This window comes from Plodia interpunctella, chromosome 23 (assembly GCF_027563975.2).
Source record: "Plodia interpunctella isolate USDA-ARS_2022_Savannah chromosome 23, ilPloInte3.2, whole genome shotgun sequence".
NCBI lineage: Eukaryota > Metazoa > Arthropoda > Insecta > Lepidoptera > Pyralidae > Plodia > Plodia interpunctella.
The window spans coordinates 2121249-2131754 of NC_071316.1; positions in this window are offsets into that span (position 1 = coordinate 2121249).

The following is a 10506-nucleotide window of genomic DNA, read 5'->3' on the forward strand; positions in this document are numbered from 1 at the left end:
TACTCTCGATAGATTCTTACTCTATTTATTGATGTGTTCTCGAAAAATACGTAATAATTTCCTACTCATCTTAATATTACTTATTTCAGAGATGAATATGCAAATCCAACAGCTTAAAAAGAGTGGCTAAATTTTTAAACCCTTAAAAATACCCCCGAGCGTAATCCACAGGAAATATACACGGTTCTAAACATTAATGCCTTTGCCACAATCCCTTGCCGCAAAAAAAAACAGGGCGAGTGAAAAATCTCTCAATTATTACGTGAAACACGAAAAAATACAAGAAAACAACGAACATGAATGCTAACGAGATACGCGAGGGGCACACTGGGAGAAAATCATTTCAAAATTCTATAGATATTATATTTAAAAATAAGTTTTTTTTTTTAGGTAGACATACCAACATTACCAACAGAGTTTACTTATATAGAATCTAATTCTATATTTCTAGAATATCTTTTGTTTCAAAATAATGATATTATTCTAATTAGTATTAACATACTCGATTAAAAATGAAGAATACTATACTTATCTGCTTTCTGTTCTTTATTCAGAAAATTCCGAAATCTGTGCATAATATTTTACTTTAGGATAAAAATAATAAATATAAATATATTAGGCCAAATTACACAGATTGAGCTAGCCCCAAAGTAAGTTACATACATATATAGATAAACATCCAAGCCCCGGGCCAATCAGAAAAAGATCATTTTCCATCATGACCCGACCGGGGACCGGGAACCCGGGACCTCTCGGTTCAGAGGCAAGCACTTTACCACTGCGCCACCGAGGTCGTCACAATAAATAATACAAAGCTATGAATACATCTTTTGCAATTAAATTTGCAAATAGTTATAGGACGTAATGTTTCAATACATAAATAAAAATGAATGCATACAAAAAACAAAATTATATAGTTAGTCACTTAAACAGTAGACCTACAAATGGATATAAAATTAATAAATAATTCAAAAAAAAAATCCCGTTCTGGTGAGTTTCTGGTCTCGTTCTGGTTTATTTCTGGTGCAAAGGATTGCAATTGCTATTCAATGTGGCAATATTTTTAGGTTATATTTATAGTATTTTAGGCGGCTTTGCACCAGAAACCTTGGGAGGCGTGTTATAATTAGAGCATTTAGTGACCATTTTTATGTACCTAATTAATGCTTCTAAAAATAGATTAGTAATAAAAAAAAAATTAAAAAAATCATGATTTTGAATGCCATTGAAGTGGATTAAATGTTTTTGAAAAAAAAAAAGATTTTTCTAGCTATTCACATCAATCAAACACATCCAGGTCAGTAGCATGCCTGGCATTAGACTCTGTTCATCCCTGAATCTGAATTATTAATTACTTTACCTAATTAATGCAAGACACGAGAAGTTAGACAAGAAATCAACATGGCGCCGCGAGGTCACGAGAGAGCGAAATGGAAGAAGATCGCTGTGAAGTCCAAGACTCATTGAGGATTATAGAACCGCAGGAAATACGTAATTATTGTAAATGCCATACATACTGAATTACGTAAGAAGAAATATAACAAAAATACTATAAATATATAAAAACATTGCCAAAAATGTCTCACAGTTAGTCAACACAGTAACAATTTCTCTGAGCTTATTGTGTCCCGATCTTTACGTGCACCCATGGGACGTCCCGGAAAAATGTCCGGACACGACGGGACGGGACATCGGACGCGACTCTGTGTTGTACTTCTATTTTTATATGCGGTCATTTATTAAAATAAACATATTGCTTTGTTTCGCTTGTAAACATTAGTATAACTACCGATGAATTAGATTAATTTCAAGAAAAAATAATTTAATATGTTTATTTTTTCTATGAAAAATATGATACACTAGACTACAACCTATTATAGCTTTTAACCCCGATGACAGACGGAGGGGTGTTATAAGGTTAACCTGTTTGTGTTTCTGTCCGTGGCAGTAAAATTTCACATTAAAGTTAACCACAACGCCAATACTGAGATATATAAAAAGTTGGTTAGACTAATGGATGCAATTGCTCGTTTCTTCTCACTAGTTCGATTCATTGGCTCTATCGTCGACTAATAAGAAAAAAAGTTATCACTAGTGATAACTTTTTTTCTTATTAGTCCTATCATAGAACGATTTTTATCATTACTTATAAGTTTTATCTATCTTTTTGGAATTGTGTAAAAGACATCACAAAAAGACAACTTATTTTAGCAAAAATAAGTTGTCTTTTTGTGATAATTTTAAACTCACGTCAAAAATGCACAACGTATAATACCGGAGTGCAACCTGTTTTTTTTTAATCGTGTAGCTTATAATAGCCATAAAAAAAGAAATTTTAAAAAAATCTATATGAAAATTACCCACTCCATCTCGCTTTTAAAAATAAATTAACTGAAGCACTTTGTCACCATTTATCTCAATGATAATCAGGCATTTAACGTGACTCGCAAATTCTCTGGACATGAGTATAAAACGGTCCATCGCTCAGTAATTACGGGGTAAATAGCTGTGGTTTTGGCGAAAAAGGCGAAAAAAACGTGCTAACAACCCCCGGGCATTAATCACCCCGGTTCCGGGCCAAGCCGGGGCAAAAAAATTAACACTTAAAAAGCCATTTGTATAACAACGGGACGCCAAGACGCGTAACAGGTGTTTTAAAAAATGTTTACCGAGGGGACAATATTTTTTTGTTTGTATTAGGTGATCTTTGTTATTTAATGGATTTAACTTTATATAATATGTTAAAAGCGTTTAAGTTGTATACGTACTCTTATCTTGTTTTTCGCACCATTTTTCCTTTTTCAGTATTCACCCTTTAAAGCGGTGGTGTTGTAATAGTTAAGACGCCCGCCTGTGGATCGAAAGGTCTCAGGTTCGTATCCTACTCCTGCCATATATATTTGTATACCAATCTAACTCATATATAGCAGTTTTCATAGACCACCACTTGCTTCCGGTGAAGGAAAACATCGTGAGGAAACCTTGCGCACTTTAGTTTACCAGTGTGTATGCGACTACCTGCCACTAGATGGCGGTAAGTAGTCGTAAAAGTCATGTCAGATCCCTTTAGGCGACTTTAATAAAATCTGACACCAGTGTTAGTAATAACACACGCGAGATGATGATGATGAGTACTCACCCCCGTGCCATACTCACCCGCAACGGGGTTTCGAAAGAACTGCATAAATTTCAGATTGTTATAGGTCACAATACATTATTCTTCGCCTGTCGATGGCAAATCTACAACGCTCTACTGGGTGTTAAATATATTCTTGCCAGAACTGACTTCGATGGCTTCATCGGAAGCAGTTGGTTGGTGTTCGGACACTCGGGACAGGCGAGCTGAGCCATCGATTGTGTGAGACTGGTCCATGTTATGAGACTGGTCAGGCATACCCCACCTAGCCAGATTGTCTTTGCAATATACAATGCATTAAAATGTTACTTTATTGCAAACAAATGAGTTAAACGTATCACACGTATAAATATATACAGTATATTAGTTGGGATTATATAATAAATTGCGCAAAAGGTTGGGCAACTTAGATAGGGCTATCTCTGTGGGCAATTTCTTCCAGACAGTCTTTTGAGAAGTTCTTAGAATATAACAACTATAAGTAATAAAAACAATTTTAGAACAAGCTTTTCTATTTGCTCTCGTCTGAGCGTTTGCCCGGTTACTTCCTCAGCCGTAAAGGCCACGTTACTTATATTTTCTTCTTTCTTTCATAGTGAAATACTTAACAAATACCTACTCTGAAAAATATCCTACTCTAATTACTGGTTTGTACGTAAGTAGCCTAAATTCTAACGAAAATACAGTGTGATCCATCCTACAAATAGGACCACAGCATATCCTCTTGTGGCAATCATACAAAGCGACTAAGGGATACAAATGATAGCAATCCTATAATGACGTCAGGTAGACGGGCGGTTGTAAAATCAAAGCCAATTCTTCAAAATTTTAAGGGTTATTTGTCGACAGACTCATGGCCTCCTGGCGTCACAGCGACGGACACTGTTGAAGACAGGCTCAAAATGTATGGACTTCTCCCACTAGAGTAATAAAGGGGACTTTTCAATAAAATAGGTTACGTTGATGTTCAGTTGGATGTGGAATCAGTTATTGCGCTAATTCCTCACATTTAGGCAATTTGGGAAAATTCCGACATCGCCGACCCACAAACTTGCCGGATAAATCTTAATGTTAGCTCCTAACTGTTGTCGAACAGTTTGCTAAACTTGGCGAACGTTTCGTCTGTCTCTGTGCCTAATTTCGTCAAAATCGGTCCAGTTAATTTTTGAGCTTTTATTACAAACAAAAAACAAAAATACAAATCTATTCTCCTAAATATTATTATAATGCAGTATAAGTATTAGATGTACTTATTATCCTGTTTTAGAAATAAATAAATTGAGTGATTATTAGGTAGGTACTTATAGAATCTAGTTTTAGGGTGCATTGCACCAGTTGACTTTAACGTTAACTTTAACCGCCGTAGAACAACACAAAATAATTTATTATTTTGTTTATAGCTTAATATCGCCTAGCAAACATTATCTTTCTAAGCTATCTCTTTTTTTCTTTTCCTTGTCAAAACGTACTATTAATTATCATTAATACCAGTATTTTCGTTAGAAATTATATAAAAGAAGTAGTTTGTAAAAAGGCATATTACAAATCTGATGATTATGTGAACGACAATAACGTTTGGCCCAAGCATGGTGCAGTATCCTCATAACATATGTAATTGATTTAAGACATTATTACGTACGTTTTGTACATTTAGTTTTTCATTTATTTTATTTTTTGTGTGACAATTTTCAATAATTTTATTGGAAATAAAATCTTTTTTTCAAATTCAAATTTAGACATTTTTAATTATGCTGTAAATTCGTCCTCCTAATTTTTAATATATGTATAAGACTTATATTTGTTAATTGACGTCCTTGGAGAAAAGGCTGCGGTGAAGTATGTTGCGCCGCTTCTTCTTCACGCTTTGGAAGCCCGCAGTAGACTTAGCTTAAGTAATTTTTTGACGTCATTAAGTGATGTATATCATCCTAAATTGAATAAAGAATTTTGAATTTCAATTTGATAGTATCTCTACATGATCAGCTCTCATATTTCTATATGGTAAGAAAGAGACAGCAAAGTTTTAGTAGAAATTCAATATCACGCACGCACTGATGTACCCTTTGTATCATCCATCACCCTTTGTATTTTAACAACCCTTTCGTAATTACTACTACTGCCATCTAGAAACGAGTAGCATAACGACGATTTATTTTAAACCCTACGTATTTCTAAACATTGAAATATTTTAATAATGATATTAACATAAGTATTTTTTTATGATTCGGTAACGTTCGTTATTATTTCAATATAATCCCAAAAACAATAATTAAAATGTATCAATATACTATTCTCTACTAGATGGCTCTGTTATATATTACAATTCGTCAATAGATGGCAGCACATACATAAGTTTCTAAATTTTCCACTAGATGGCGTTAAATTTTTTTTCTATCCGTCGCTAGATGGCGCTCTATAAACTGTAGTTTCGCTACTCGTGTACAGAGGGCGTATTGAATTTAGGTTTAGTTGATTTTGAAAACAAGAACCAATAATATTTTTTGTTACATACATTATTAAGCGCGAATACATATATTATTAAGCGCGAATGGCGGAAAAAGCCTCTAGATAAGAGTTTCAACAGTAAATATAGCTTGCTATTCGTTACTTGTGTTTACATGGCTAGGTTTATATATATCGTAATAGTTATAATTATTTTATTCTGAGAGTGATCGTTAATTTATAACTCCGGGAATAAATTGTCTGAATAATAGAGAAAAAACTGTATCAAAATCTCCATGGTTAAAAAAAAATTTGTTGTAGACAGTTTTATACAAAGATACAGTTTTATATGGTTTTATACTATGTTGTTGATGACTAGTGGATGCCCCCGCCTCGTGACAAGTAATAAGCTTTATCACCCTCCAGTCTTATACTGTCTCCACACCAAAAATGTCCAATGCGTGACTTCTTTCACGACCAACAAACAAACACATATAATATTAGCATGGATTGCGATTTATTTCTAAATAAACTATTTAAGCTGAGCGAAGCCGGGTCGGGTTGCTAGTTCAAAGTAAATTCTAAAACGATTACAAGCAGTATTGGTAACAGTAATTATGACAAGATGCCCACTAAAACCGTACAAACAAAAGGTTAACCCTACGACTTAAGACGTGGGGTCAGACAGGCCCATTGTCATTTAAATTAATTACCCCAACGGTAAGGTGTCAGCTTTGCGATAATGTTTGTCTATGGTCTCTATTCCGTTGTCTATGGGATGCTGCGGCTATCTTGTGGGAAAAATGCTATGGACAAAAGATAGTTTATAATAGAATTAGTGATGAGTTTCGAATTATTTGTATGACTTATTTTAATGAAAGAACATTGCATTGCGCAATATTTATTCACTAGACACAAATAAAAGAATGAAGACAATGTAATAAATAAAAGTCTAAAACGACCTGATTTATTGATTTTAACTAATATTGAAGCTGAGAGAGAGTCTACAAGAAGATTACTACAAGGGGATATATTCCACAATTTTACCTATTATTATTTTTTATACCTTTTTGTTCTGTATTTCACAGTTTCTCTAAGTATTTTATTTAAGCTGAGCATAAATATAAAACACCAAAATATAATTGAATTCTGAAAATGTTAACTGTAGAAATCATAACGCTGGAAAAATAATAAGGGGCAATATTCCCTTGGAGCACGGTTTTAAATTTTTCCGACTCCATTAGCGCCAAATTGTTCATCTTAGATAAATACTTAAAATAATCAAATTTTGTACCATATTACGTTTTCCTCGTTTATATATGAGGGTCATGGTCATTATAATATGAGGAATGAAATACACACAACCGTAATAATGTAGGTATAATTTATTCATGAGATCAGCTTCCTATGGCAGATTAAATGTTTTTTTTTTTTTAATTTGTCATCATTACACCACTCTCCTCTGTCCTGTGCTGTGGTCCTGTGCCTGTCATCCATGTACCTACTTACGACCTGCTAACTTAACTGTAATTGTATATCTTTTTAGGTTTATCTTCAGGTATCATTCTCTTTTTTATACAAATATCACATTTTCCTTTTTTTGGGTCTTCTGGAAAAACTATAGAAATAATTATAGTACTTAATTTATATTTTTTAGGATTATATTTAACCTGTTTAAACCTATATTGTGTGTATAATATATTTACCTATATTGTATGCATACATAAATAAAATGAATACCACAAGGTAAACAAAACTGTAGCAGGCAAGGTGTGACTCCCAATGAAGCAATGAAGATCCGCACCCTTCCGGAACAAACTGGTGAGAACCGGTCACGGCCATATTCTAATTATTTGTGGACAGCGACCAACGCAACCCCAGACTTCCCTTTCTTCTCCATGATTTCAGTTATGTTACAGTAGAAATTGACATCAACTTCCCAAAATTTTGCCTTTGTGTAAGGTATTGTTGTTATTCATATTATATATGTTCAGGCATTTTAACAAGACTAAATTTGGCCGAATTCACATTCGAAGAAGAAAATCTGCAACTAAAAAAAGTGTTCCAATATTTTTTATAAAATTGCGTGATCTAGTGAGGACGTCCTGATGTTGAATAAAGTAAATAAAAATACTTTACGAAATGTCTTCGTAATTTTTAATTCGTTATAACAGATTTTGATGTAGCAAATAAGGAATAAACTTAATAACTGAAATTATAAGTACCTACCTATATTGAATGCCTGTTAACGATTTCACGACGCTCGACGAAACACAAAAAAAGTTTAAGGGCCTGTCTCACCACTTTCTGATAAAATATATTGTAATCTGACAAATAAAATAACCTACCAGATAAATGGCTCACTTGATTGGCCAGTTAGCTGTATCCAACACTACACGCGAAACACCATTTTAACGTTGTCTGTTCGATATGTTACAGAGACTATCACATACTTTATCAGCTAGCGGTGAAACTGGTACTCGTGCGTCCGCGAAAATTTTAAGTCTAACTTTTAGTACAAACTAGCCTGGCTTTGCCCTAGTAAAAACACAATTATACACCTAAGCCTTCAGGAATCACGCTATATATTATTTAAAATCGTATGAAAATTCTTGCAGGAATTTTTTGAGTATATCACTAACAGACAGACGTGGCAGAGAACTTTGTTTTTCAGTAAGTATGTAAGGATAAAGAAGGATGATTGATTTTGTGATCGATTTCATTAATCTCGTGGGTAAGTTATTCGTAAATCAGCCCCATGGAACTAATAATAATGTAAGTCAAGGTGCGAGCTGATGAAGACACATGTCCGCTCCCCTCGTGAGAACCGGTCATGCCGGTATGCTAATTCTTGTGGACAACGACCATTCTGCATTTTAATTGTTGACGGCGTAGGGGTGCGCGTATATCCGATAGTCGATGTCGATATTTGAGTGTTATCGTTGTTTTGCCTATCGATCATTTCTCATTATCCGAATATTAGTAGGCCAGGTTTTTCATCACTTTTATTCATTAATTAGACATACTTAGAAAAAAATTGAACATGGTAAGTATTTTAAATTTGAATATTTGTATCTATGTTACTTTTATGTACATAATAAAGCAAGTACTATATATAGTATATGGTTTATTGTAAATATAGACACTATTTTATTATTGTAAAAAAATTACAAAGATAATTTAGGACACATTTATTAAAGGTATCTGCAACATATTCTATATTATCAGTTATCGAAAAATATCGTCATCAATTTATTAAATAAATAAATAAAAATGTATAAATAAATCTATGATCGTAAGTTACTTCTTAATGTCTGTTTAAGAAAAATATATTGACACGTTTTCCCGCCAAACACCCAACACTACACCGAAAAACCGGTTAGGTCAGTTTTGCGAATCACAATACTGTACCCATTGGATACTTAAATAGGTCCAAATATTATAATGCATTCCATTATTACCTCCCCTGGTCCGTTATTTTTTTTTAAAAGATTCTTTTATGTCCAGTTTTCACCCTTCACCTTTTGTAATTTGCCCCTAAGCTAGATAACCGGTAAGACAACTTTTGACCCACTACAGCGTTAAAGGGTTAACAGTTGGTCTTTGGCCGTCTTTGCAATGTGAAGTTTTAGTTTAGTGACGAAAAAGAACATACAAATGTGAAAAAATAATTATATTAATTCAATATGTAACTTCTCAAATACTACTTGACCTGTCGGCACTTAATTCCGTTTACTTTCATGATATTCAATTTACTAAATTATACCATTCGTATCAAAGGTTATATATCTTCATAAATCAATTAAGGAGGTATTCAATCAGAATCAATCCAAAATTTGAATTCAACAATAATTTAGGTAAGTGGTTGTCTATTGTTTTTTTTTTAACACTAAGCGCGCAGCCACAATTTTTCAATATATTCATAATATGCTTTATAGAAGTGTATAAAATTAATGATAAATATGAATAAGATGTGAAAGAAAACACAATGTGGTCAAAAATATCGTCATCACATTTATTTACTTATATAGAACAATTCTGCTAAGAATAGTTTAAAAAGAATTTTGAATAAAATCTGTCACAGAGCGTAGTATTAAGACAGCTTGTAAAGTTAAAACCTTTATAAAATGGCAGACTTTATCTTTCTATTGTCTAGCCTCCCTCACCCCACCTACGTTCGAATTATTTTTAAAACTTGCGTCGCCATTGGCTATAGACTATAGTGACGCTTTTTTTTAATGTGGGCGGTTGGTAACTAGCAATGGCGCCCACACGTTATGCCAGCATTAAAATAATATGTTTATTTTTAATAAAAATTGTATTGGGCAGCTTGTAAACCAGATGCATGATAATAAAATTGTTTGTAAAATAGATACTAACCTATCTTTTTATTTGTCTGCAATGCCTATTGAATGGTTCGCTTCTGAATTTTCTAGTTTTTAAAGCGTAGGTATTTATTAAATTGTACAAACGTATATTAATTACCATAGAAGCAGGATTTGTTCTAAAGTAAGTATTAAAGAATAGAAGTACTAAATTGCACTAGGTAAATATTTTTTTTTAATTGCTATAAATATATACGTATATTTAGTCTCAAGCAACACACCCTGCCACTTTTTTATTTTGGTCGTTACTACGTGGAATGAAACACACACTAGAACTTTCTTCGCACTATTTATGAGTGGTTTGTCATTGCCTTCTCCGTTTCAGCAACAAGTTAATAATGAAATAGTGTGCAGGGTTTCTCGCTAAGTTTTCCTTCACCGGAAGCAAGTGGTGGTCGATGAAAACTACTATACATAAGTCAGATTGGTATACAAACTCATGTGGCACGAGTAGGATTCCAACCTGAGACCTTTCGATTCATAGACATCTTAACCATTACGCCACCACCGCTCCAGCTCCGCTTTTTTTATTATTTCTATCTA